The 23,636-nt window shown below is 52.2% G+C and overlaps 1 protein-coding gene and 1 long non-coding RNA gene across 4 annotated transcripts in view; one reads left to right on the top strand and one right to left on the bottom strand.

Annotated features, from left to right (window-relative positions):
* Nucleotides 1-110: 110 nt before the first annotated feature.
* Nucleotides 111-22,317, bottom strand: LOC100457443 (uncharacterized). 2 transcript variants are annotated; one of them, XR_655050.4, is made up of 4 exons: nucleotides 22,073-22,317; nucleotides 7,516-7,637; nucleotides 4,767-4,993; nucleotides 112-3,986 (listed from the first exon to the last, which is right to left on the bottom strand). It is a non-coding gene; the product is annotated as an uncharacterized LOC100457443 (long non-coding RNA). The 2 variants fall into 2 exon arrangements; XR_008525553.2 differs by having other exon boundaries at nucleotides 111-4,993.
* The window catches only part of IL17B (interleukin 17B), a 34,360-nt gene continuing 31,306 nt past the window's right edge, over nucleotides 20,583-23,636 (top strand). The window contains exon 1 of one of the 2 annotated variants that reach the window (XM_054556047.2): nucleotides 20,583-20,734. The gene's annotated coding sequence lies outside the window, so the exon portion shown is untranslated. Of the gene's footprint in view, nucleotides 20,931-23,636 lie in introns of both variants that reach the window. The other variant, XM_054556048.2, reaches the window with a different exon arrangement.

The raw sequence follows: 23,636 nt of genomic DNA, 5'->3' as shown, positions 1-23,636 counted from the left end.
CCACTTCCAGGCTGATGGCTGCAGAACAACTTCTCTCTTCCTGAGCTACAGTGCTTCATCTCAGACTCCCAACTGACCAGAGATGCAGCACTGCACCTCAGGCTGGGAGACAGGGCGCTGCGCTGCTCCGCTCTGGTGGCCTGTGGCGGGACTCCAACCTGGCCAGGAGAAGGGTGTTAGAGGGGACCTGGGCTCCACCCCTCCAGCTCTGGTGGGGAGGCTGTTGTAATTCCTCACAGCTGTGTTTCCTGTCTGTGGCCTGTCATTTGAGCACCCAGGACCAAACCTTGACCTTTTTTCTTTTCTTTCTTTTCTTTGTTTCTTTCCTTTTCTTGTCAAGAACAGCTTAATTTAGAAGGAGAACATTTAGTGAGTACAATTAAGTGGTTTTTAATACATTCACAAAGTTGTGCAAACAATGGCACAATACATTTTAGGTTAATTCACCACCCAAAAAACAAGCTTCTTATCCTTAGACAACCCCTAGTCCTGGGCAGACCAGTTTCTATCTCTATAGATCTGTCTATTCTGGATATTTCAATAGATGGAATTATTTAATATGTTGACCTACCTTTTGACGCCATGCCCCACTTTTATGCTTGGTGCATTCCAGCCAAACAGCATCATTCATGGTAATTAACATTTTATATCACCGAACAATCAATTGTCTCCAACCTATCTTTCTTCTGCCACTCCTCCTCTCTTCCCAGCCATCTTCCCATAATGAGTTTTCAAGATGCAAATATGGTCATATCTTTCTCAAGTTTAATATCCCAAAAGGGCTCCCCATTGCCCTCAGGCTGAATTCTGAAGCTCTCCCCAAGGCCTGTGAGGGCCTGCCGCATCTGGCCCCAGTGACCAATTCCTCTTGGGCTACAGCTCATAGATGTCCTTCCATTCTCCTAGGGAGCCCTGTGCTCACCCACTTCGGGCTCCCAGGGACTGTGCTGCTCCCCATCACTCTCCCTGCCCATCTCTTCCTCCTGTGCTAGGTCTCTATCAAGTGGCCACTCTGGGAAACCCTCCTTGACTTTTTTTTTTTTTTTTTTTTTTTTTGAGACAGTCTCCCTCTGTCGCCCAGGCTGGGGTGCAGAGACACGACCTCGGCTCACTGCAACCTCCACCTCCCAGGTTAAAGTGATTCTCATGCCTCAGCCTCCCAAGTAGCTGGGACTACAGGTGTGCACCACCATGCCCGGCTAATTTTTGTATTTTTAGTAGAGACAGGGTTTCACCATGTTGCCCAGGCTGGTCTAGAACTCCTGACCTCAGGCGATCCACCCACCTCGGTCTCCCAAAGTGCTGGGATTATAGGCATGAGCCACAGTGCCCAGCCCCTCCTTGACTTCTTTAGCCATCAGCACCCCCTGCTCCATGTTCTCGCCCATGCTGTGCCCTGTTTCTAACTCTTTACCATGCTGGTAATGTGGTTTTCACTTACGACCACCTCCACTTGTGGACTACATGGCTCACCTGCAAGGGGAAGGGACCCTGTCAACTGTGCTCACTACTGAAATCAGGGCCAGGTGGTGTAGATGCCACATAAGCCCAGGTTGAACGGCTGAATCATAATTCCCGATCTCATTATCTCTAGTATCAGTGTTATTTGTGTGTGGGTCTGACCTGGCTAGATCTCCACTTCCTGAGGACAGTGCCTGTGTCTTGTTAATTTGGGGGGCCCTGGGTCTGACCTGTGGCTTGGTACATGATGATGGACCCAGGTAATGCCATTTGGTGGCTGATTGGATGACCATGTAGATAATTCATTTTGTTTTCTGGGCCTGGCTTGGGTGGGAACTTTCAGGTGAGCAGGCAAAGCCCCTTCTCACTCTTCCTGCCCTGCCAAGATCTCAGGGCACCCCAGAGGACCTTCTTGCATTGCTTAGTGGTCACTGTGGTAGCCTTGATGTTGGATGACATATATTTTCAGGAATGTCTGAAGGGGGTGGGTAGCCTTTCTTCAGGACTGAGAGAGAACAGAAAAAATATACCTCCTTAAAAAAACAAAAACAGAGCTGGGAGCAGTGGCTCACATCTGTAATCCTAGCACTTTGAGAGGCTCAGACAGGAGGATCGCTTGAGCCTAGAGTTCAAGACCAGCCTGGGCAACATGGGGAGCCCTTGTCTCTAAAAAAAAAAAAAAAAAAAAAAAAGCTGGGCGCAGTGGCTCACGCCTGTAGTCCCAACACTTTGGGAGGCCAAAGCGGGCGGATTACCCGAGGTCAGGAGTTCAAGACCAGCCTGGCCAACATGATGAAACCCTGTCTCTACTAAAAATACAAAAATTAGCCAAGCGTGGTGGCGGGAGCCTGTAATCCCAGCTACTTGGGAGGCTGAGGCAGGAGAATTGTTTGAACCCGGGGAAGCAGAGGTTGCAGTGAGCCAAGATCTTGCCATTGCACTCCAGCCTGGGCGACAGAGTAAGACTCTGTCTGAAAAAAAAAATAAATGAAAATAAAGTCTGTCTTTTACACCTCTAGCGGAAATCTGAAGTCAGGCCTCACTCTGGGAAGAGTGGAAAGAGTGTTTCCCTCTGGTCTATCATGCCAGGCAGGTCAGTAGGTCAGTTCTGACAGCCTGTGTAGAGGACAGCCTCTGTCTAAGGTATTCCCAGCCGGATAACTGCTTTCCTCTTCTGTGGAATTCTCTTGCAGAAACTCTTTTCAACTGCATTTGGTGGCTGGGCACAGTGGCTCACGCCTGTAATCCCGAACACTTTGGGAAGCCAAGGCAGGTGGATCGCTTGAGCCCAGGAGTTCAAGACCAGCCTGGGGAACATGATGAAATCCTGTCTCTATCCAAAAATACAAAAAATTAGCCAGTCTCATAGCCTGGTCTCTACATAAATAAATAAATAGATTTTTAAAAACCCTGCATTTGGCTGGGGAGTGATTCCAACATTGGACTGCCTTGCAGGTCACAGACAGCTGGTCTACTCCACTCTCCACGGCTCCCACTGCCCCCGAGAGAGAAGAGCTTAGCATGATCAGCAAGGAGATTTCAGTAAGAATCAGGCAGGGTTATCCTGAAAAAGAGATGATTTGCTGCCGAGAACTAGGCTGACAAGGTGTGTCCTCTGCCTTCACTTGGTGCGTGATTATTTCCAAAGCCCTTTCACATAAACTACCTTTGGCTTCTCACGTGCAGCAGGTGAGTAAGTGATTCTGGGGAGTTTGTAGCCTCTGCTGGGAGACAGGACACAACACAATGGAAAGTAAATTGACAGGGAGCATTCTGTTGTGGAATGGACCAGTTGCTCCCTGTCAATTTGCTTTCAGTCCTATTTACCGTGGGGTAGAAAGCCTCAGTTTGCTGCTATCATGTCTTTGACACCTTTCTAACTCTCACTTATTGCCCAGGCTTCAGGCCCAGGGCCTTGCAAGCCACATTATCAGGTTAAAGCGTAATAACATTGTTTCATTTTTACTGTATTTATGGTTACCTTTATTTCCTAATTAGGCACAGTGTTAGAGTTTTCTATTTACAGTAGCTATTTCTATTTGTATTAAAAAGGACTCATCTTACATTTAAAAATATTATAGTCATTTGCAGACATGGAAGAAATAAAATAGGGGGCATCTGAATGACTGAGTTTGGGAAACAGCGTCTGATACCATTTAATCATCAGAACGGCTGGTGCCGCCGGCAAGGGAATGTTATTGCTCCTACATGGAGGACCAGGAAGGGGATTGTTCCAGTGTCACAGGGCCTGAGCTTGGACCAGGGGAGTTGAAGACCATTTCCACCAAGGCCATTTCCATTCCAAGATGTAGGCTAAGATTATTGCAGCAAAGATAGCATCTCCCCTGGGTTTAGAAACGAGAACTAGATGGGAGGTAGTCCCATGCTTCTGAAGGAGAAACTGGTGCAGGGAGAAGGGCTGAGGCTCAGCCTCTGACCAGGGGAAGGTGTTTGCCTCCATCTCCTCTGTGGCCCTTGAATCTGCTTGCCCCTTGCTGTTGGTGCTTCGTTCTGTTCCTTTGTGTCTGGAATAATCATCGTGATAATTAATGTAATAAGCATGGTCATTTGTGGAATTTTATAGTCCCGGATATTGAATGTTTTCTTTGTGCAAGTCCCTGTGCATCCACAAAGCTCCATGGGAAGGTAATTTTCCAAGAGTACAGAGCTGAGAACTGAGCTGGGGTTCCTAACCCAGGGCCCTCATTTTAACCTCTACGCTGAATGTCTCATGCCCTGTCCGATTGGCCAGGCCTTTGGTTTGGGGGCAGGGTCTAATCATTTCACCTGTCCATTCAGCACACTGCCTCTTCTATGCGCCAAGGGGAAGTGGGACTGAGAGCCACGCTGTCCTTGACCTGGAGGACCTCAGTCAGATTGAGTAGAAGGAAAATTCCCCTCACAAGGTGAATAGGGGGCAGACTCAAGTGGGATGAGAGAGAGAAAGAGAGAGAGAGAGAGCCCAAGAAAGGACAGCCAAGCACACTTGGAGGACAAAAAGGTTCCCACCCCTGGGGAAGCTGAGAAGGCTTCCTGGAGGAGGAGTCAGTGCAGCTGGGCTGTGAGGAGGGGCAGAAGGGCCGGGAGGGAGGTGCTTCTCCTGGCTCCAGCAGTTCTTCCCTTGAGTCTTGCATACTTAGCACTTGTCCCAACCCCTGCCTCCTTCACATGAGGGCCTTACTGAGAAGAGGGGTCTATGGCTACCCCTCCCCCATTCCACTTACCCCACCAAAGGCTCCCTCCTACTCTGGATCCCCAGTCAGGATGAGAGACACCGCTTGGGGGTCCCAGGTTCCACTTCTTACCAGGCCCTTCTTTCTGTGGCTGTTTCCCCTTCTGTGAAAGGCAATGTTGAACCAGGTGGCCTCAGTTTTATCTGGCGGCTCTGGGTGCTGGCTCCCGGCAGCGTGGGGGGCAGCTCCTGGGTGGATGGGCTGTTTCTGCCTCTGTGGTCCCCATGTCTTCAGGAAATGTCTCTGGGCTGTGGGGGACCTCTGTCTTCTGTCGGGAGGCTTGGAGAGGCGTGGGTGAGCTGGGGAGGAGAAAATAAACAGTGGCTGTCTGGGTTTTCTCGCCAGGCCTGAGCCAGGAGGCCTCCCTGGGCTCCTTCCCTTATATGGCCAGGCTGCTCTGGGCTGGGAGCTTGATGCAGTGCTCCCCCACCCTCCACCACCACTCAGAGGGCCGGGGGCCACTGCTGGTCACCCAGGACTCTGCTGCTGCAGAGGCCAGAGCAGGGCTGAAGGTGGAGGGCAGGCCCCAGGACGTGTGCCAGGAATAGCCTGGACAACCTGGGCAACTGGGGAGGATTTATGTTGAGATAAGGGATGGCGGAGAGGAACACCCAGAGAAAGAGGGGACCTACCCCATCCTGACTTAACCCCCGACTCATGGTGTGATCCTAACCAAGCCCTTTCCTTCTCTAGGCTTCTGTTTCTCCCCCTGTCAAATGAGGGTGTGGAAAATAAGAATTAATTCTCACACTCATTCTGTGAGGTGGCAGCTTGTGTAACCTCACTTTGCAGAAGGGAAAACTGGCTTGGAGAGGCTAAGTAATTTGACCGCAGCTTTCCAGCTGAAAGGGAGCAAGGCAGGATTTGAACTCGGGGACTTCCGATGTCAAGGTGTGTGTTCTGAATTGGCTGGTTGTCAGGGCTCCTGTTGCGGGTCACAGTCACTTTCATGTGCCTTATGGAAAAGGGATTCTGTGAAGTTGCAATCCTGGAAGACCAGGGAGGCCCCAGTGCCCAGTGACCCAGCCCGAAGGAGGCTGTTTCGTGAAGGAAGGGGAACAGGGCCTGTAAGTATTCACCCTGGTGTCCCCAGCACATCACACAGGGCGTGGCACAGGCTCAGGGATCAGAAAGGGGTGATGTGGAATCACCAAGAAAGGAATTTTCGGTAGTCACACCCGTCCCCTCACCCCCAGACACATTCTGAGGATGAAAGAAAACAAGGCATGAGAAAGCACCAAGATGCCACCTTTAAGACAGCACTGTCTGTTCAGAAGCTCTTTCTTCCCTCTGAAGCATCCCCCGTGTCTCATCCCCAGGCCAGTGTCTTCTGAGCTGACCACTCCCCGCTCAGCCCAGCTGCAGGACTGAAAGATGAGGTGAATCTGCTCAAGGACGGGGCTCTGGGCTCTGGTTGAAGCCTCAGGCTGGGCCCAAGTCCCAGCCGGCAGCAGTGGCCATGGGAGAGGCTGCCGGAGAGGAGGGTGAGGGGGGAAGTGGGGGTGGGTCTGGGAACAGCTCGGAAATGTGCCTCGAAAAAGCACTAACATCCTGTGCGCTGTTGAGCTAGCCCCGGAACCTCCCTCACCCCATCCATCATTGTGGCATCCTCTCGGACCCCAACCCCCTTCCTGAGGCCCACGGGTGGGGTGAGGGAGCCAAGGACCGACTGTCAGTGTGTCCGAGAGACCACAGCTGGCGGTTCTGCAGGTCTGTTTAGTGTCAGAGCCAGACAGCCGGGGGGAGGAGGCGCCTGCAGCCCTCCTAATCCAATTTGTTTAAACCCAGTCTCTGTGGCTTATTTGCTAGTGAGGGAGGACTGCGTGTGCGCTGTGCCGGGGTGCACGTTTGCACACATTTGTGGGGCATGCAGGGGTGAACAGGTGGACCATGTTATGTAAGACAGGCCTGGGCCTTGTCCCACGTCCCTGAGTGTCAACTCCTTTCCTGGAACCCTGCCTCCTCCTCCCTTCTCCTCTGCTCACCTCCAAATCTTCCTGCACTTTTTCCATCCACATGAGAACTGGTGCCAGAATTCTCCTTTGCAACTGACTCTACGTGCAACTCTGAGTGAATGCTTTCACCTCCCCAGGCCTCAGTTTCTCCACTTGCCTTATGGAGCTGGCACCTCACCCTACCTGTTCCACCATGAGCAAGAAATTAAAAAATTGGCAAGTGTGGGAATAATGTGATGAGTGGTAAAAACTGCTCTGTATTCTTGAGTTTCACTATGTGCCAAGGGCTGTGCCTGGGGACACCAGCCCAACCTCACAAACCCTCTCAAAGCCCTATGAGCTGGCTCTTTATCACTAGGCTCAGAGAGGTTGAGTGACTCCTCCAAGATCACACAGCCCCAGGTCTTCCTGCTTTGGGAGCTCAACCCTGTTTACTCCTTTCTAGGGAAGATTACTATTATTTTCCACATTTCTTTCAAGTCTGTTATTCACCAAATCAAGCTGAGTAACAGAGGCTTTATGTCCAAATCACACAGGCTTTGCATTGCTATTTTGTAAGGAGGATGGGGTAGACCGGATTCTTGGCTCCTAGTTGGATTTCCCTTCTTGGGTTCCATTTCTTTTTACCTACAACCCAGACCCTGACAGCCCTGAACTGCCCGCACTGCCACCAATCAGTGGGGGGTCTTCCTTTACCAAGGCCCATTCTGCCTCTCGTCATCCTGAGGCCCAGTTTCTTGGTCATTCTGAGGTTAGGGTGGGGAGTTTATCCTGAGGGACCCAGGATACTCCAAGAGCTGCCTGCAGGTGGGCTGGAGTGGGGAGCGGATGTGGGTACCGGAGGGGTGGAGGTGGGGTGGGCTCACAGTTCTGTAGCCGAGCTGCCTGCTGCTGGCCCCCCTCTGGTCCCAGGAGGCTGCTTCTCCAGAGTTCTTGCTTCTCCAGCATCAGCGTAGCAGGGGTGGCTCCCACTAGCTAGTGCCCTTGCCTGTAAGAAAAAAAGATCCCACCTGTCAGAAGGACACCAGGGTGCCCTACGGGTACGGTCATGGCCTTTGAGGGTCCTGACCAGGCTGCCAGGCTCTGAGGGCTGAAGAATGGGCCTGGGCCACTTCTGGATACTCTTGGACTAAACCTACTGAGATCTTCTGGGCCTCAGAGATCCTGCCCCTCGGGTCCTGAGCAGCCATTATCCCTTCTTGGCCTGCTTGGCTTTTAAGGGAGAGCTTGTGAGAAACTTTAAGCTCCAGGAGTAGAAGGAGCCACCTTCCCTTCTCAGCACACCCAGGCCCCTTAACAAAAGAACTGTCCTGAAATGAAATTTCCCAGGGTCTCCTCTGACCAATGTCCCCACCTCAGCCTCACACATAAGAAAGGAGCATGTAGGGTTAAATCAAAACCTGGGGTTAACATGATGACCAAGACCAAAGGGACAGGCTTGTGGCTGTCTTTGACCCCTTCCATGTACACAAAGCTTTCAGCCTGCAAAACACTCCCATAACTCAAGGCACATTCACTGATGTTACCAGAGGCAGGAATAATTCTTCCCCTTTCTAAAGTTCCAGGAGCCTGTGCGATTTGCTCAGGGTCACCTGTGGAACAGCTTGAGAGGCAGACTTGAACCCAGGCTCCTGATGCTCAATCCAGCTTTCTCTTGGGTGTGGGCAGTGGCCGACTGGATGACCACACGTCAAAGCTGTCATCACCACTGTCATTGCGAAAGCCCCTGTGCCCTTTCCTGGCCTTTCTCATTTCCAAGAAACACGAGGGGCTGGGAATGGGCCACATCTGTGAGCCAGATGGCACCTCAGTGAGAGAGGGCTGAGGCTGGGGCTCCAGGCAAGCTCACGAACCCATGCTCACACCCAGCTCTTTCTGGAGGGACCTCTTTGCCCACAGTTCCCCTGCCTCAGCGCACTCACATCTGTGCACTTGTTACAGCCCTTGCTCTCCTTGGGATCCAGGGCCCTAGGGTTTCCACCACATGTCTGGAAAGAAAAGACACAGGCCTTGGAGTCATGCAGACCTGCGTTTGAATCTCGCCTCTAGCACTTCCTGGCTGTGTGATCTAAAGCCGGTGTCTTCACCTCTCTGAGCCTGTTTCCGACCTCACAGGCTTGTTTGTGAAGGTCAGATGAGGCAGATGTCAAGTGCGAGCATATTTCCAGGCACATCATAAGCCTATGATAAATGGCTGCCATTTCTATTATTAGCATGGGGCTGGGGCCATAGCAAAGCCCAGCCATGGGAGGAACAGCAGAAGCAGGGAGAGAGCAAAGGTCTGAAGAGGCATCTGGGGAAGCTGTGGGAGCCCCTGCGTGGCCCTTTCCATGTCCCCTTTGTCGCACAGCTTCCCTGGGCCTCTGTTCCCAGAGCGCCCTCCCACCCCCTTGCCACCCCAGCTGAGTTCACCAGCCTCACACGCTCCCCGCTTCCTCCCCAGGGAGGGTCGCTCTGGGGAGTTTTGAGTAAGCCCTGGGAACGCAGTTTGAAGCTGAAACAAGAGCATTGCAGGGAAAAGGGAAGAGAGGAAAAAAAAAAAGACCTGCCCAGCCTAGAATCCCAAGCCTTGCCTTGAGCAGCTCAGGCCCTGGGGGCAGGTGGGGCATAGACACCAGGATCCCTGTGAATCTCTGTCACTTGGCCCCTCGGTGAGGGCAGAAACTGGGAAAAGAGTGACAAAGGTAAGAACCATCACCTGTCCGGCTGACTGCAGTAGGCACGTTGGGACACGCTGTAATCATAATGAGAGCTCACATGTCATTGGGTGCTTCTGATGCACCCCACACTTGTCAAGTGCTTTATTTTACACAGCTTTTCTCATCTGATCCTCAAAGTCACTTATGAGTTAAGTACCAATCATTTTCTTTTCTTTTTTTTTTTAAAGAGACAGGGTCTCACTCTCCAGGATCTTGCTTTCCAGGGCAACACCTATTGCCCAGGCTGGAGTGCAGTGGCATAGCCATCTCACCGTAACCTTGAACTCCTGACTCAAGCGATCCTCCTGCCTCAGCCTCCTGAGTAGCTGGGACCGCAGTCACATGCCACCATGCCCAGCTAATTTTTTATTTTTTAATTTTTTGTAGAGATGGGGTCTTGCTATGTTGCCCAGCCTGGTCTTGAACTCCTGGCTTCAAGTGATCCTCCTACCTTGTCCTCCTGAAGCACTGGGATTAGAGGCGTGAGCCACTGTGCCTGGCTGAATTAGGTACCCTTTTAATTTTTCTTTTCTTTACTCAGAGATCCTTGTTTTGAAGAATTAGGTACCATTCTTATCTCCACTTTACTGAGGCTCCAGTGGTCACAGCCCTCCCTCCTGGTTACACAGCTAGTAAAGATTGACTCCAGGCAGCCCCACACACATTCTCACAGCTCCCTTGTAAGACCAACTGCTCATCGTATCATTTTCACAGAGTGATAACCAGAATCAATATCTCTTGGCAATATTTAGGTGTGTGTTAGTCTTTCTGGAGAGGGGTTTGTGAACAGAGAAAGCATTGTTAGTATAAGTGAAGACCATCTGAACCCTGGAAAGCCATCTGTCTCCAGAAGCAAGGGGGCTTCTCCTTGTGGTGGTGGTGTTCTGCCTCTTTCCCGTGGTATTTTTCTCTTCTGTGCTGCTTGTTAAAAGAAATTCACATCATGTTAAAGGCATTGGTTCTCGGCGGGGTGCAGTGGCTCACACCTGTAATCCCAGCACTTTGGGAGGCCAAGGTGGGTGGATCACCTGAGGTCAGAAGTTCGAGACCAGCCTGGGCAACACAGCTTAACCCTATCTCTACTAAAAATACAAAAATTAGCTGGGCGCAGTGGTGCGTACCTGTAATCCCAGCTACTCGGGAGGCTGAGGCAGGAGAATTGCTTGAATTCCCAGGTTACGGAAGTTGCAGTGAGCCGAGATCACACCACTGGACTACAGCCTGGGTGACAGAATGAGACTCTGTCTCAAAAAAAAAAAAAAAAAAAAAAGGCATTGGTTCTCTCTCTGTCCTATAAGCTTTGCAAAGAGCATGGACCTCCAGGGTTCCAGGGGCTTCGCTGGGATTAAGGCAATGCTTTCTAGAAAATACAAATGTTGGTTTCTTCTGGAATGTGTTGGGTGGGAGGAGCAGCAGGCTAGGTACCAGGTTTTCTGCTGTGTGATTGTGGACAAGGGTATTCCCCTCTCTGAGCCTCAAGGGCCCACATCTACATGATGTGGTGGGGACAGGACTGGACTCTAGAGTGTCCAGAGTCCTTCTAGATCAGACACGGAGGGATAGTCTGACCCCACCCCATTCCCCGGTGTGAGTGTGGGTGTGAATGCAGGTGAATGGCCAGCATAGATCTCCACGGAGCGAGAGAGAAACTGGTCCATCAAGGAATGAGGATGGCACTACCTCAATGCCTCCCACTCCCTTGCCTCCATCCTACCCTCCATTGCTCAGCCCCAAAGTAGGCCCCAGTCACCTGGACCAGATGGATTTTCTGCACCAGGACTTGAAGTCTTGGAACATCAGTGCTGGAAGCACTCTAGTCTTACACCCATTGTTCAGATGAGGAAACTGAGGCATGGAGAGGAGAAGCAAGGAACTCAAAGTGATTTAGCCAGTCACAGGTCCAGCTGGGACTCCAGCAAACGTCCTGACCTCTTCTGCTCACTGGGGGATCCTGATCGGCCAAATATTAAACAAAGGGGCCTCGGGAGGAAGGTAGAGAGAAGAGAGCCTTTAAGTTCCTTTTGCTTTGAAGATGGAATAATCATGACTTCCTTCTCCAAATATCTTTTGGCCCTTCCTAGAACCAGATGGCGGATGTTTGGAATTTATGTTGTAAATAGTGTTTAAGAAGGGGTGGGAGTGCAGATGTGTTACTTTCTTCCACCACCAGAAACGAGATCTGAGGGAGAGAAGTGGGGGAGGGAAGCTGACTATGAAAAGATTTTGAGAGAAGGAAGAAGTGAGGGGGAAGGAAGACAGAACAGCGATGCGAGATGGGAGGAGAGGGAGCGGAAATGGAAGAGAGATGGATGGAGTGAGACTGACAGCAAGACAGAGAGGAAGAGAAAGAGAAAGGAGAGAGCGATGGGAGAAGAAGGAGGAGGAAGAAAGATGGGGAGGGGGCTCTCAGGGTGCAGGCGCAGAGACGCCCCTCTTGAGTTCAGGAGCAAACCCTTGAGTTTTCTAAAAATAGCTCAGTCTTTCCCCTAGCAGGGTTGGCAGCAGGGACCAAGAGAGGCACGCTTGCCCTTTTATGGTAAGAAAAAGTCCAGATCCTCAGAGGGGGAGCAGGGCTGGAGCCTGTAATTCTGGATGAAGTCCAGCCTCAGGGTCTGGGGTGGGACAGGGCTGAATAGCGGGGGAAGACTTGGTGGGATTTCCTGGCCTGGGTGGCCCTACCCTTGGGGAAGATAGCGCTGAGGTAGGTGTTGGCAGGGGCCTCCCAGGAAAGTACTGGGGGGGTCCTGGTAGATCCTTAGTGTTATGGCAGAAAGTCTCCTAGAGACATCTGGTCCACCCTGTGTCTCTGTTTTTTTGTTTTTATTTGTTTTGTTTTGTTTTCGAGATGGAGTCTCACTTTGTCCCCCAGGCTGGAGTGCAGTGGCGCGATCTCAGCTCACTGCAACTTCCGCCTCTCAGGTTCTAGCAATTCTCTTGCCTCAGTCTCCTGAGTAGTTGGCATTACGGGTGCCTGCCACCACACCTGGCTAATTTTAGTACAGACAGGGTTTTGCCATGTTGGCCAGGCTGGTCTTGAACTCCTGACCTCAGGTGATCCGCCCTCCTTGGCCTCCCAAAGTGCTGGGATTACAAGCATGAGCCACCGCACCTGGCTGTCTCTGTTTTATAGAAGAAGAAACTGAGTCCCAGCCAGGGGAAGAGATTATAGCTCCCTGTGTGGGGGTGTAAGCCACCAAGCTAAATCGATGCCAGGGTCCAAACGAGGACAGCTTATGTGCCTGTTATTCTGGACAGCGGTGTGGTCAGTGGCAAGAACTCTGTTGGGAGCCAGGAAACCCAAGGCCCATTCCCAGTTTGCTGTGTGACCTTGAGCCATCTGTGAACCCTCTCTGGTCTCAGCTTTCCTTACTGCGGTGATCTTAAGGGTTTTCTTAGCTTTTTATCTCTCTGGGAATTTCATAGCTAGAAAGCAAAGCCTGGGCATAGAAGATGCTGCTATGAGGTGAAGGGGAATCCAAGAGCTGCTAATTTTCTTTCTGTGCCTGGCTCACTTCCTGTGCTGAGCTGGGCAGGTAAAATCTAGGATGGACCAAGACTGATGGAGAGGAGTCCTTGCAGGAGACAGGAGATCATGGCTGGAATCCCCTACTGCCCAGCTGGTTGGGTCTGAACTCTTTTTTTTTGGAAAGAGTCTTGCTCTGTCACCCAGGCTGGAGTGCAGTGGCGCGATCTTAGCTCACTGCAACTTCCACCTCCCGGGTTCAAGTGATTCTCCTGCCTTAGCCTCCTGAGTAGCTGGGATTACAGGCATGCACCACCACACCCAGCTAATTTTTTGTATTTTTAGTAGAGGGGGTTTCACCAAGTTGGTCAGGCTGGTCTCAAACTCCTGACCTCATGATCTGCCTGCCTTGGCCTCCCAAAGTGCTGGGATTATAGGAGTGAACCACCGTCCCTGGCCAGGTCTAGCCTCTCACTGGACACACTGAGGCCAGAGGAAGCTGCATGTTCAAGGTCACGTTGAAGGTCATATGAAGAGTTAGGGCAGAGCCAGGAATAGAACCAAGGGTTTCCATTCCCAGCCTTGGGCTCTTTCCTCTGCAGGAGGCCAACAGCATTGGGGACCATCTCTTGCCATTCAAAGGGACTTCTTGGGCAGAGCAGCCAGAACTCAAGATAGGCTGCCATCCTCTAACTATCTCTTGGAGATAGTTGCATCCTGCCTGGGCACCGCCTCTCCTCTGTCCCCTGCCCTTGGCTGTGAAGAATGTACCATAGTCTCCATCTTTGGCTAGAAGGCAGAGAAGAAGCAAAGGATGTGGTCACTCTGGCAGCATGATTTTGGCATGTCTCTCACTGTCATTGGGCCTCAGTTTCTGCATCTATAACATGAGGAGATAGGCCCTGATGCTCTTTAAGGTCCCTCAGCTCTAAAAGGACTATGATGCAATGAGTATGGGATTCAATACCAGGAATATTTATTAAGCATCTACCAGGGGCGCCAGAGGGAATGAGATGGATATTGTACGACTCTGAGCTCTGCAGTCAGTGTGAGGTGGGGGCACATTGCCTGAGATTCCTGGAAGCCCAATTTCCAAGATCCTTCTGTCTTTATTCTAGAAACCCCTGGGCTGACTCTCTGACCCCAGCTTGAACCCAGGTTCTGGCAGCTCTGGTCTTGAGTATCTAGGGAAGGCCGCTGGCCCGGGCGATGTAGTTGCCCACTGCTCCAGGACCCTCACAGGCGTTTGGCCATGCCCTTGACTTCTTGGTCCTCTCCATCCTCTCCTGCACTGCTGTCCACTGCCCCAAGCCCTGTCTGGTGGGCTTCCCAATCTACTCCACACCCTCTGTCTCTCCATGCTCTTTCTGTGACTCAGCCCAAGAGGATGCTTGCTTTCCTTTCCCAGACTCCTATGACACCCCCACCGACCATGAGGGGAAGGATGGAACAGAAGAGAAAAGGGGAAAAAAATAAAGCACTGTGGTTCTAAATTTGAAGCTTTCCTGTGACCCTCCTGGAATTTCCACGCAGACTCTCTGGAGCATGTGAACAGGGCTCCCAGGGTCCCTGGCCCACTTTGTCTCATTCCTGCCGGGCGGAAGGCCATCAGCTGAATGTTCCCCGGGGACCTCCATCTCACAACCAGGCTCCAAGTCTCTTTGGTCAGGCCTGGTGTCCCCTGGGAAGGCAGGAGGCAGCAGTGGAAAGGAAGTGGGAGGTAGGAGGTAGGAGGTCCAAGAGGCCCTTGTGCAAAGTCAGGGCAGAACTGATGTCATGTCTGGCTGGGAATCTGACATCCAGGCTGCAGGAAGGCTCAGCTCATGATTGTCCCAAAGCAGCTAGAGCTGGCATGTGAAATCTGAGGCTGGTGGTAGGAAAGGCCATGATGCCCAACCTCTTCTGATGTTTGGCTTCTCTCTATGGTGTCCGTACTAAGCTTACATACCTCTGGTGATGAGGAGCTCACTACAGATGTCCTTAAGTTATGATGGGACTACTTCCTGATAAACTCATCGTCAACGGAAAATATTGTAAGTTGAACGTGTTTTTTCTGTTTATTTTTTGAGACGGAGTTTTGCCCTGTTGCCCAGGCTGGGGTGCAGTGGTGCAATCTCGGTTCACTGCAACCTCCACCTCCCAGGTTCAAGCAATTTTCATGTCTCAGCCTCCCAAGTAGCTGGGATTACAGGCGTGCGCCACTACGCACGGCTAATTTTCGTATTTTTTTTTTTTTTTTTTTTTTTTGGTAGAGATGGGTATTTGCCACGTTGGCCAGGCTGGTCTTGAACTCCTGAACTCCTCAACTCCTGATCTGCTCGCCTCGGCCTCCCAAACTGCTGGGATGACAGGTGTGAGCCACCGCACCTGGCCCGAACGTGTATTTTTGACTTGCGATATTTTCAATATAGAATTGGTTTATCCGAAGTAACCTTATAACCCCATCACAACTGCATCATAAGTTGAGGAGGGTACCAAATGCATATAGCTTTCATAGCATTTTAAAATAGAAAATTGTAACTCAGGATATGTCTGTACTTCCTAATCCCCTCACCCTCTTTGGACAGACTATTGGAGGTGTCTTGCTAGTATTCTGCTGCCATCTGCCTTTCTGGGCTTCATGCCCTGTCCTCTGTTCCTGCTCCCCAGGAAGCTCTGGAGCTGTCTGAAGATGGTGACTGCAGCCCTCGGGCTTCCTACCCCTCCTAGTCCCACCTGAGCTCTCCTTTCCCCATTGCCTGACATCTCAGAGTTGCCCATTATCCAAATTCCTAGGTCTCTGCCCTGCACTGGGGTTCTTGGCTGATGGTATTTTGGGGAGGGGGACAAATAGGCTAAAGAAAGGCACTCCCTCCCAGGGACAGACAGATACCAAGGAGAACTTTTCCCAAGCTCTGAGGCTTTGGTTTCTGTTACCAAAGCCACGGCACACTCTAGGCCTTCCCTGTTTCGCCAACCTCCAGCCTCACTGAGCTTCAGACCAATTCTTGGTTCCAGCCAACTGGGCTTCTCTGCTGTTGTCTGAAAATGCCTCTGCAATCCTGCCTCCATACCTTTGTACACAGAGCTCTCCACCTGGAATGCCGTCTTGTTCTCTGTCTATCCAGGGTGCGCCCCCAGCTCCTTAGATGTTCCCTCTCTGAGAATCCAGGTGTCTACTGTCACACATGGAATGACCTCAACTGTCCCCTCTGTCCCAAACCGGGGAACATTACGGCCTGAGGCCCCAGAGGAGCGGGACACTTACCCAGATGTGCTGGCTGCAGAGCCAGGGCCTGGTCCTAGCCGGGCTCTTTCTCCTTCACCCCGCCTTGCTCAGCTCATCTGGGCAGATGCTCTGAGACTCATCGGGGTTGTTGGGTCACTTGCCTGGTGGCTGGCAGGCTCTGGGCAGGCTGACCAGGGGCCTCTGAGCCCAGCAGCCCAGCCAGGGGTGGTGTCATAGCCTCCGTGGATGCCATCCCCAGGCCAGCAGGCAGCCTCCCTCCAGACACTCCACCCCCATCCCTGCCTCCTTGGAGGGAGAGGAGGAGTAGAGTATGTGGCAGCAGAGCAGTTTGGAGCTTTCTTTTTTTTTTTATTTTTGAGACAGAGTCTTGCTCTGTCGCCCAGGCTGGAGTATAGTGGCGTGATCTCGGTTTACTGCAACCTCCGCCTCCTGGGTTCAAGCAATTCTCCTGCCTCAGCCTCCAGAGTAGCTGGGACTACAGGCACGCGCCACCATGCCCGACTAATTTTTTGTAATTTTAGTAGAGATGGGGTTTCACCTTGCTGGCCAGGCTGGTCTCGAACTCCTGACCTAATGATCTGCCAGCCTTGGTCTCCCAAAGTGCTGGGATTGCAGGTGTGAGCCACCGCGCCCGGCCTGGAGCTTTCTTTTCTCCCTTGATGCACAGCTAAGGTCAGAGGAGGAGCCTTTAAGGAGGGGGCTTAGTCTTGTGGCTGGCTGGGGGTTCTTGCAGAGGAGCCACGGTGGGATGGCTTTCTCCAGTTTGGCCTAGCCAAACCTCAGGTGGGCTGTGCAGGGCATGGGGCAGCCCAAGACTGACGAGGCCCCCAAGGTTACTCAGCCCACCCTATGGGGTGCTTCTGGGTGAGAAGGACTGTTTTGGCAGGGTCTGCATTTTTGAGCCTGAGTAGGGGTGGGGGGCTTAAGGGTCTGTCTCTTTTCTTACTGCAATCATGCCTAATCTGGAAGGGGGCTTCGGACTTCCAAAGGCCTCCTCCCTCAAATGCCAAAGGCCCTACTCGGCAGGTCAGAACCAGAGCTGGTTCTGGTTCACAGATCCATTGCGGGTGGTCCTAGAGTGCAGCAGTTAAACACATGATTTTAGAATCAGTCAGAACTGAGTTTGCGTCGCAGCTTGGCCTCGTACAGGCTGTGTGACTTTGAGCAAATGACTAAACCTCTCTGAGCCTTTGTGTGCCCAGAGGGATAATGGTATTTATCTCAGAGTGCTGGGTAAAGGTCCAGGTACTTGAAAGGACTTGATATATGGCAGGTGTTATTTTTGAAGGTATAAGGGCAGTTTATCCCCCAAAGAGTTGGTACTCAGAAGAGCATCTCTTTGTACTGTGAAGAAGCTGTCTTTAGTAATCACATTTTAGTGGTTATTATTATTATAAAAATTTAATTTAAAAATTTATAGTAGAGACAGAGTCTGCCTATGTTGATCTTTAGGCTGGTCTCGAAATACTGGGCTCAAGGGATTCTTCTGCCTTGGCCTCCCAGAATGCTCAGATTACAGGTGTGAGCCACGGTGGCTGGTCTTAGCAGTTATTTTTCATTGAGTACTTACTATGTGTCAGTCACAGTTCCAAGGGCTTCATGAGTTTTAACTCATTTAATGAGTTAATCCAGACAACTCAATAGACCAATGAGACAGGTACTCTTATCATCTCTATATTACAGATGAGGTCACTGAGGCATAGAGCACCTATGTAAGTGGCCCAAAGTCCTACTGCTGCTATGAGGCAGATCCAGGATTCAAACCCAGCAGCCTGGCTCACATCTGGCACCTTTAACTGCCAGCCTACTACATCTGAGCCCCACTCCAGCCCTGCTCCAGACCCGCCTGCTCCCCTCATCACCTGGGCACAGGGACCCACTCCACATCTGAAAGCCCCCAGGCTTCAGAGTCAGCCTCAGTTTCCTCATCTGAACAAAATGGGGCCTGAATGAGTCAACCTCTGTGGGCCACGAGAGTGGGTAATTCACACTGTGCATTAAGGCATGTTTCAAATTGGAGTAAAGGTTTCTGGTGGTGAAGTGTTGCTGCCAACAGCCTCTTTTGCAAGTGGGCAGGGGGCTGGCCAGGGCTCTCGCAATGTGCGGTGAAGCCCCATGGGGCCTGTCTAGACAAGCTGTTAGCAGGCTGCAGCCACCTTGGGCTCTTTTCCCCAAATTCCTGTAACTCACCCTCCCAGGCGACCTTTGATTGGACCCGGGCCACTGCATACTGCTGGGCTGGGGGAGGGCCACATAGGCAGTGCCCATCCCACCCCAGGGCCTTCGTAAATGTCCTGATGAGGGTGCTCTACAACTTGTGCATGGAGGGCAAAGTTCTAGATGCCCTCGTGCACAGGAGCATAGCAGCCTACAGAAGGCACACCTATGTTTTTATTTCCATGGCTTCCTTACATTTTTTATTATATAAATTTGATACATGCAAAATGAAGTGTGCAACCCATATGCTTCAAGGAATCTGATGACTTCAAGTGTGGTCAAGAAGATGGGGGCGCTCATACAAAGCTGATGGGAGCATAACCTGGTTCAGCCACTTCGGAAAGCAATCTAGTGCGCTCCTGTAAAGTTGACAGGCCTGCACTCCAGGACCCAGAACCCCTTCTAGGTATAAGCTCCAGAGAAACTCTGGCTTATGGGTCCTAGGAAATGTGGACAAAAATGGTCATCACAATTCAAACCAGCCTTCATCACCGTTCTTTGAACCACCCCATGGCGCTGAGCCCCCCAGAGAGTTTAGTTGGAAAATTGCAGGAAGAGGCCATGCCCAGGCATGGCCCAGCAGTGAGGACCTCAGAGATTACCTCCCCGAACCCCTCAGGCTCAGCTGGGAATCAGACACAGCTGCTTGAGTCAGTGATGGTGTGTGGTGTGGAGCCTGGGTCTTTCTATTCCTCAAGGATAGGTGTTGGCTGGGTGCAGTGGCCCATGCCTGTAATCCTAGCACTTTGGGAGGCTGAGGCTGGGGGATCACTTGAGCCCAGGAGTTTGAGGCCAGCCTGGATAACATGGCGAAACCCTGTCTCTACAAAAAATACAAAAATTAGCCAGATGTGGTGGCACACATCTGTAATCCCAGCTACTTGGGAAGCTGAGGTGGAAGGATCACTTGAGCCTGGGAAGCAGAGGTTGCAGTCAGCTGAGAAGCATCACTGCACTCCAGCCTGGTTGACAGAGGGAGACCTCATTTCAAAAAAAAAAAAAAAAAAAAAAGGATAGGTATCAGGTGTCAGATGTCATTTTCCCCCAGAACTGGCCAGGCTGGGAAGGGGCTGATTTTGCCCAAAGGGCTGTGGTGTGGCTGTGAGGGACCAATGACAAACTTTCTGTTGCGGGGCAGCAACAAGGTTGAAGGGAGAGCAGTGGCCTCAGAGCTAGAAGGCTTGGGCTCAGGCTCCGGCAGGGCCTCACTCCTGGCCTCCGTCTCCTCTGTGAGGTGGGATTCTTCATCACTGCCCTCAGAGGTGTCGGGGTGGGCAGCCCAAGAGTGTGGGTTCTGCAGATGCATAGACTAGGTTCAAATCCCCTTCACCACTTTTTAATTGCGTGACATTGGGTAAGTTGCAGTGGTTTCCTTCTCTAGAAAGTGAGGGTGATGGAATGATGCTGATTCCTGCCTCACAGGAATCCTGGGAGGATTAAATGATAATGTAAGCTGTTCAGCACAGTGTCTGACTCCCAGAAGTCTCCTATACATATTCTGCCCCATTCCGTGAGGTCTGTTGAAGGGTCTCCAGGAAGTTTTGAGGTAGCTAAGAGGCAGGGCAGGAGGTGGGAGACTCCTGGGGGAGTTAGCACCCCCAGGGGCAGCTGGCACACACAACAACTCATGGGCTGTGTGACCTCAGGCAAGCCACCTAACCTCTCTTTGCCTCAGGTACCTCATCGGTGGAGTGGGGATAATAATTGCCCTTTCCTCACTGGCTCTTGGGAGGATTAAATGAATTAGTTCATGTGAAGATCTTAGGTAGTGCCTGGACCTCATAAGAACTCCACAAATAGTGTCATCTATTTCTCCTGATTTGCACCACCTTATGGAATCCCTGGCTGGGCAGAGAGGCAGGTTCTGTTCCAGCTCTGCCATCAGCTCACTAAATAACCTAAAGCAGTGCTTTCTCTCTGTGGATTCCGTTGCCTCAGCTGTTTGTGAGAGTCCTAGGCTGCCCTACAGCCTGGCATTTCGCAAACTTCCACGTGCATGGGAATTCATGGGGAGCTTGTAATGCAGATTCCTAGGCCTCACTTGGGGTCCCCTGTCAGCGGGTGAGTGCGCAGTGGTTCAGATACATTGCCCACACAATGCCCTAGAAAGGCAGGAAAGGAGGCCCCCCTAGTCCTTCAGGCATCTCAAGCTGATCACTTTCCTGTGTCCCACAGCCTCTGACTTTCGATTCCTCCTGCCTCTTTCCAGAGCCTGTTCCAGAGCCCTTCAGCAACTCTGGACATTCCCTGGCTGGGTTTCATTCCCACTTCTCCCTCAACATAGCTCAGGGTATCTTGCCCGAAAGCAGGAGGTGTGGGCTCTGACTGTGATGTAACATCAGCCCCATTCATCCTGCTCTATGTGCCTACATCCCTCACTCGTCATGACGACCATGTAAGCTCAGAATTGTACCCATTTTACAGAGGAGGAAGCTGAAGCTCAAACAGCAAGCAACTTGCCCAGGGTCACTTGTCCAGTAAGTAAACAAGCCAGAATTAGACCCAGGCAGTTGAATTCAGAGCCTCCTTCTGAACCATGATGGCCTTGGGCCTTGTGTGACAAGAAGCGGGAAGGTGAGGGTACCAGACAGAGGCCGGTGCTAGAGGACTGTTCTGTTCTGGGCTCCGGAAGTGGCCAGAGCGTTTTCAGAGGAGCCCGACTCCACGCTGTCTGTACGTCTTCAGGTTCCAATCCTAAGCCTCTGCTTCTACCCAGCCCTGCCTCCCATCACAAGCCTCCTGCATTTCTCTAAGTCCCCTGGCCCCACTGCTTCATCCCCCGAAGCCCTCTGCTGTCTTTTCCATCCCTTTCCTACTTCCATGTCCCGCACTCCTGTGTGGTTGAATCCAGAGATCAGTCCTTTCCCCACCAGAGGCTGGTTGCAGCCAAGTTCATCTGGTGGGCTCAGGGAACCCTTCTGGCCAAGGCTTCAGTCACAGAACCTTCAACTACTCTCCCTCACTCAGGCTCAACCTCCAAAAGCTCCCACAGGGCTTCATCTGCTTGGACTCCAAGCTTGTGGTCAAAGTGCAGACTCGGCTCAGGGACCTCCTGGGGGAACTTCCCAACACTGGCTGCCCCTCAGGCACAAACAACTCAGAAGCCACATCTGCAGAGGGACCATTTTGTCCAATGGCCTTGCTATACAGATGGGGAAACTATGGCCCAGAGAAGGGAGGGGGCCAGCCCAAGACCACACAGCCAGACACTGAGAGCAGAGCTGGGGCCGGAGCTTAAGTGCCCCCGTCTCCTCTCACCAGCATCCCTTCCCATTGCTCCATGTGCAGTCAGCACCCAGCCTTCCCAGGATCTCTGCCTGCCTGCCAGAGCCTGAGCTTACCTTGCCTCTTTCCTAGCTTTGTTTCTCAAAACCATTATTTGAAAACCATTTTCCTTGCCAGGAGCCCCAGGCTCTTGGAATTGCAAAATTAAAGCCCCATACAATGAGGAAGAAGCACTGCCTATGTAGAAGCCAGGGAGACTGCCTGAGACTCGGGCGCTGTGGTGAAGCTCGGGCTGATAGGATGTTAACTCCGTCCACTTCCTCAGCCCCTTCTTCCCCCCATTGACTACAACAACAAGGAATCCTAGAAGCCAACAGGACCATAGAATTAGAGCCGATCAGCTGGATGGATGCTTAGAGATCATCAACTCCAGCCCCTGTACAGATGGGGAAACTGAGACCCAGAGAATCTGTGTCCAGAAAGGGACAGAGCCAGTTAGCAAGACAGCAAGACCCCCAGATACAGCATCCCCCTGGGGAAATTCCCAGAGGCCCCCACCCACGGATCCCAGGTCCGTCGCTGGTGCTTACCTTTCCTGGGGTCTGGTCCAGGTGTGGCTCCTTGGGGCCTGGAGATGGGAGCCAGCCTGTTTGGGGAGTGGTTGGGGGTGTCACTGCTTCTCAACTAATTAGACCCAGCCTCTGGTGCCCCTCGCTGCCACAGGGGCATTTTTAAGCAGCTGGCACTGAGCCCCCCTCCCCTTAGTCCCTTGCCTGCAGCTCCCTGGCCACAGAGGCCACTCTACCTTTTACCTTATATGAGCTGAAGAGGCGAGCCCCGTATTGGGGCGAGGCGGGTGCTGAGCCCTGCCAGGGCCCCCCATTGGCCCAGGCACCCCCCACGTGACTACCTCGCCTTGACCTGCCCCCGGTGCTGAATGTTGCTTTTACCCCCTAAGGAAGGAGTGGTTGACAATTTTCATATTTCTTCTAAATTTGGAGATTTCAGACAATGCTGGGAGCCTTGGCTCCAGCTGCCAGAGGCCCATGTGGAAGTCATTAAGCCTGAAAAGGGGGGCAGGGGAGAGAGGGAGGCAGGGAGAGGAGGAGGAGGAGGAGGAAGGGGGTGGGGAACAGAGTTCTGAGGGTTGCCAGTTGTCAGCCTGGGAACAAGAGCAAACTCCCTGGGAGAAAGCTGTGTGAGAATTTCCTTCCTCTCCCCCAGCCCGTGTCCCAGGACTGCAGCGGGAGTTCTGAGACTTTCTGGGAACCTCTAGTGGGGGAGACACCAGTCCTGGCTCCTGGAATCTGGGTGATGGGAACTGAGGGGAACAGGAGAACATGGGGAAGGAGAGCCCGGGCTGTGGGAAGCTACTCCCATCATCATGCAAATGAGGCCTGGGCCTGACAGGGAAGATCCTGACCCAGCCACCTGGCAGGGTCGCCACAGGGCAGGGGCTTGAGTCTGGAATGTCCTTCGGGGGCTCTCTTTTCCCTGCCACCGCAGTCCTGAGAAATGCCCATCTCTTGCCTGAGTCCCTCTTTCTCCTTTTGCTTGGCCACCTTGGCCTCCTACAGATTCTTTAGTGTTTTTCATGCCTCAGGGCTTTTGCACTTGCATTGCTCGCTGCCAAAAATACCTTCTTCCCAGAGCTTCTTATGCCACTCCTTCCCCTGCTCCTGTCTCCGACTCAGAAGTCCCCTCTGGAAGAGCTATTCCCTGGCCCCCTCAGTATTCTGTCACACCCTCTGCTTGCTTCCCGCTTAGGACTCGCCACGCATGTGCCTATCTTACATGTCCACGGTTCTAGTTTCTTGCTGGCTAGCTCTTTCATGAGAGTGTGACTTCCCCTGGCAGGCTCTGTGTCCCCAGGCTTCCTAGAGTGTCTGTGAAGAAAGGTCAGAAAAGACAAATCAAGGGATCACGTGAACCAGGCCTCAGCTCCCAGCCTAGGAGTGTCGTGCTGAGGCCCATGGAGGGCTCCTCCCAGGGGCCAGCGGGGCCTGCTCCCGGGGCTGCTACCCGGTCCTGCCTTCCACTGCGCAGAGCTTTCCTTCTGCGACCAGGCCTGCTGGACCCCAGCGGTCTCTGTTCACGGCCTCGTTCACAGTTCCACAGACCCCCAGCCTGGATGGGCCTGCCAACCCCTCTCTC

This window comes from Pongo abelii, chromosome 4 (genome assembly GCF_028885655.2).
Source record: "Pongo abelii isolate AG06213 chromosome 4, NHGRI_mPonAbe1-v2.0_pri, whole genome shotgun sequence".
NCBI lineage: Eukaryota > Metazoa > Chordata > Mammalia > Primates > Hominidae > Pongo > Pongo abelii.
Note: the sequence above shows the minus strand (reverse complement) of the source record. Positions and strands in the feature narration are given on the sequence as shown.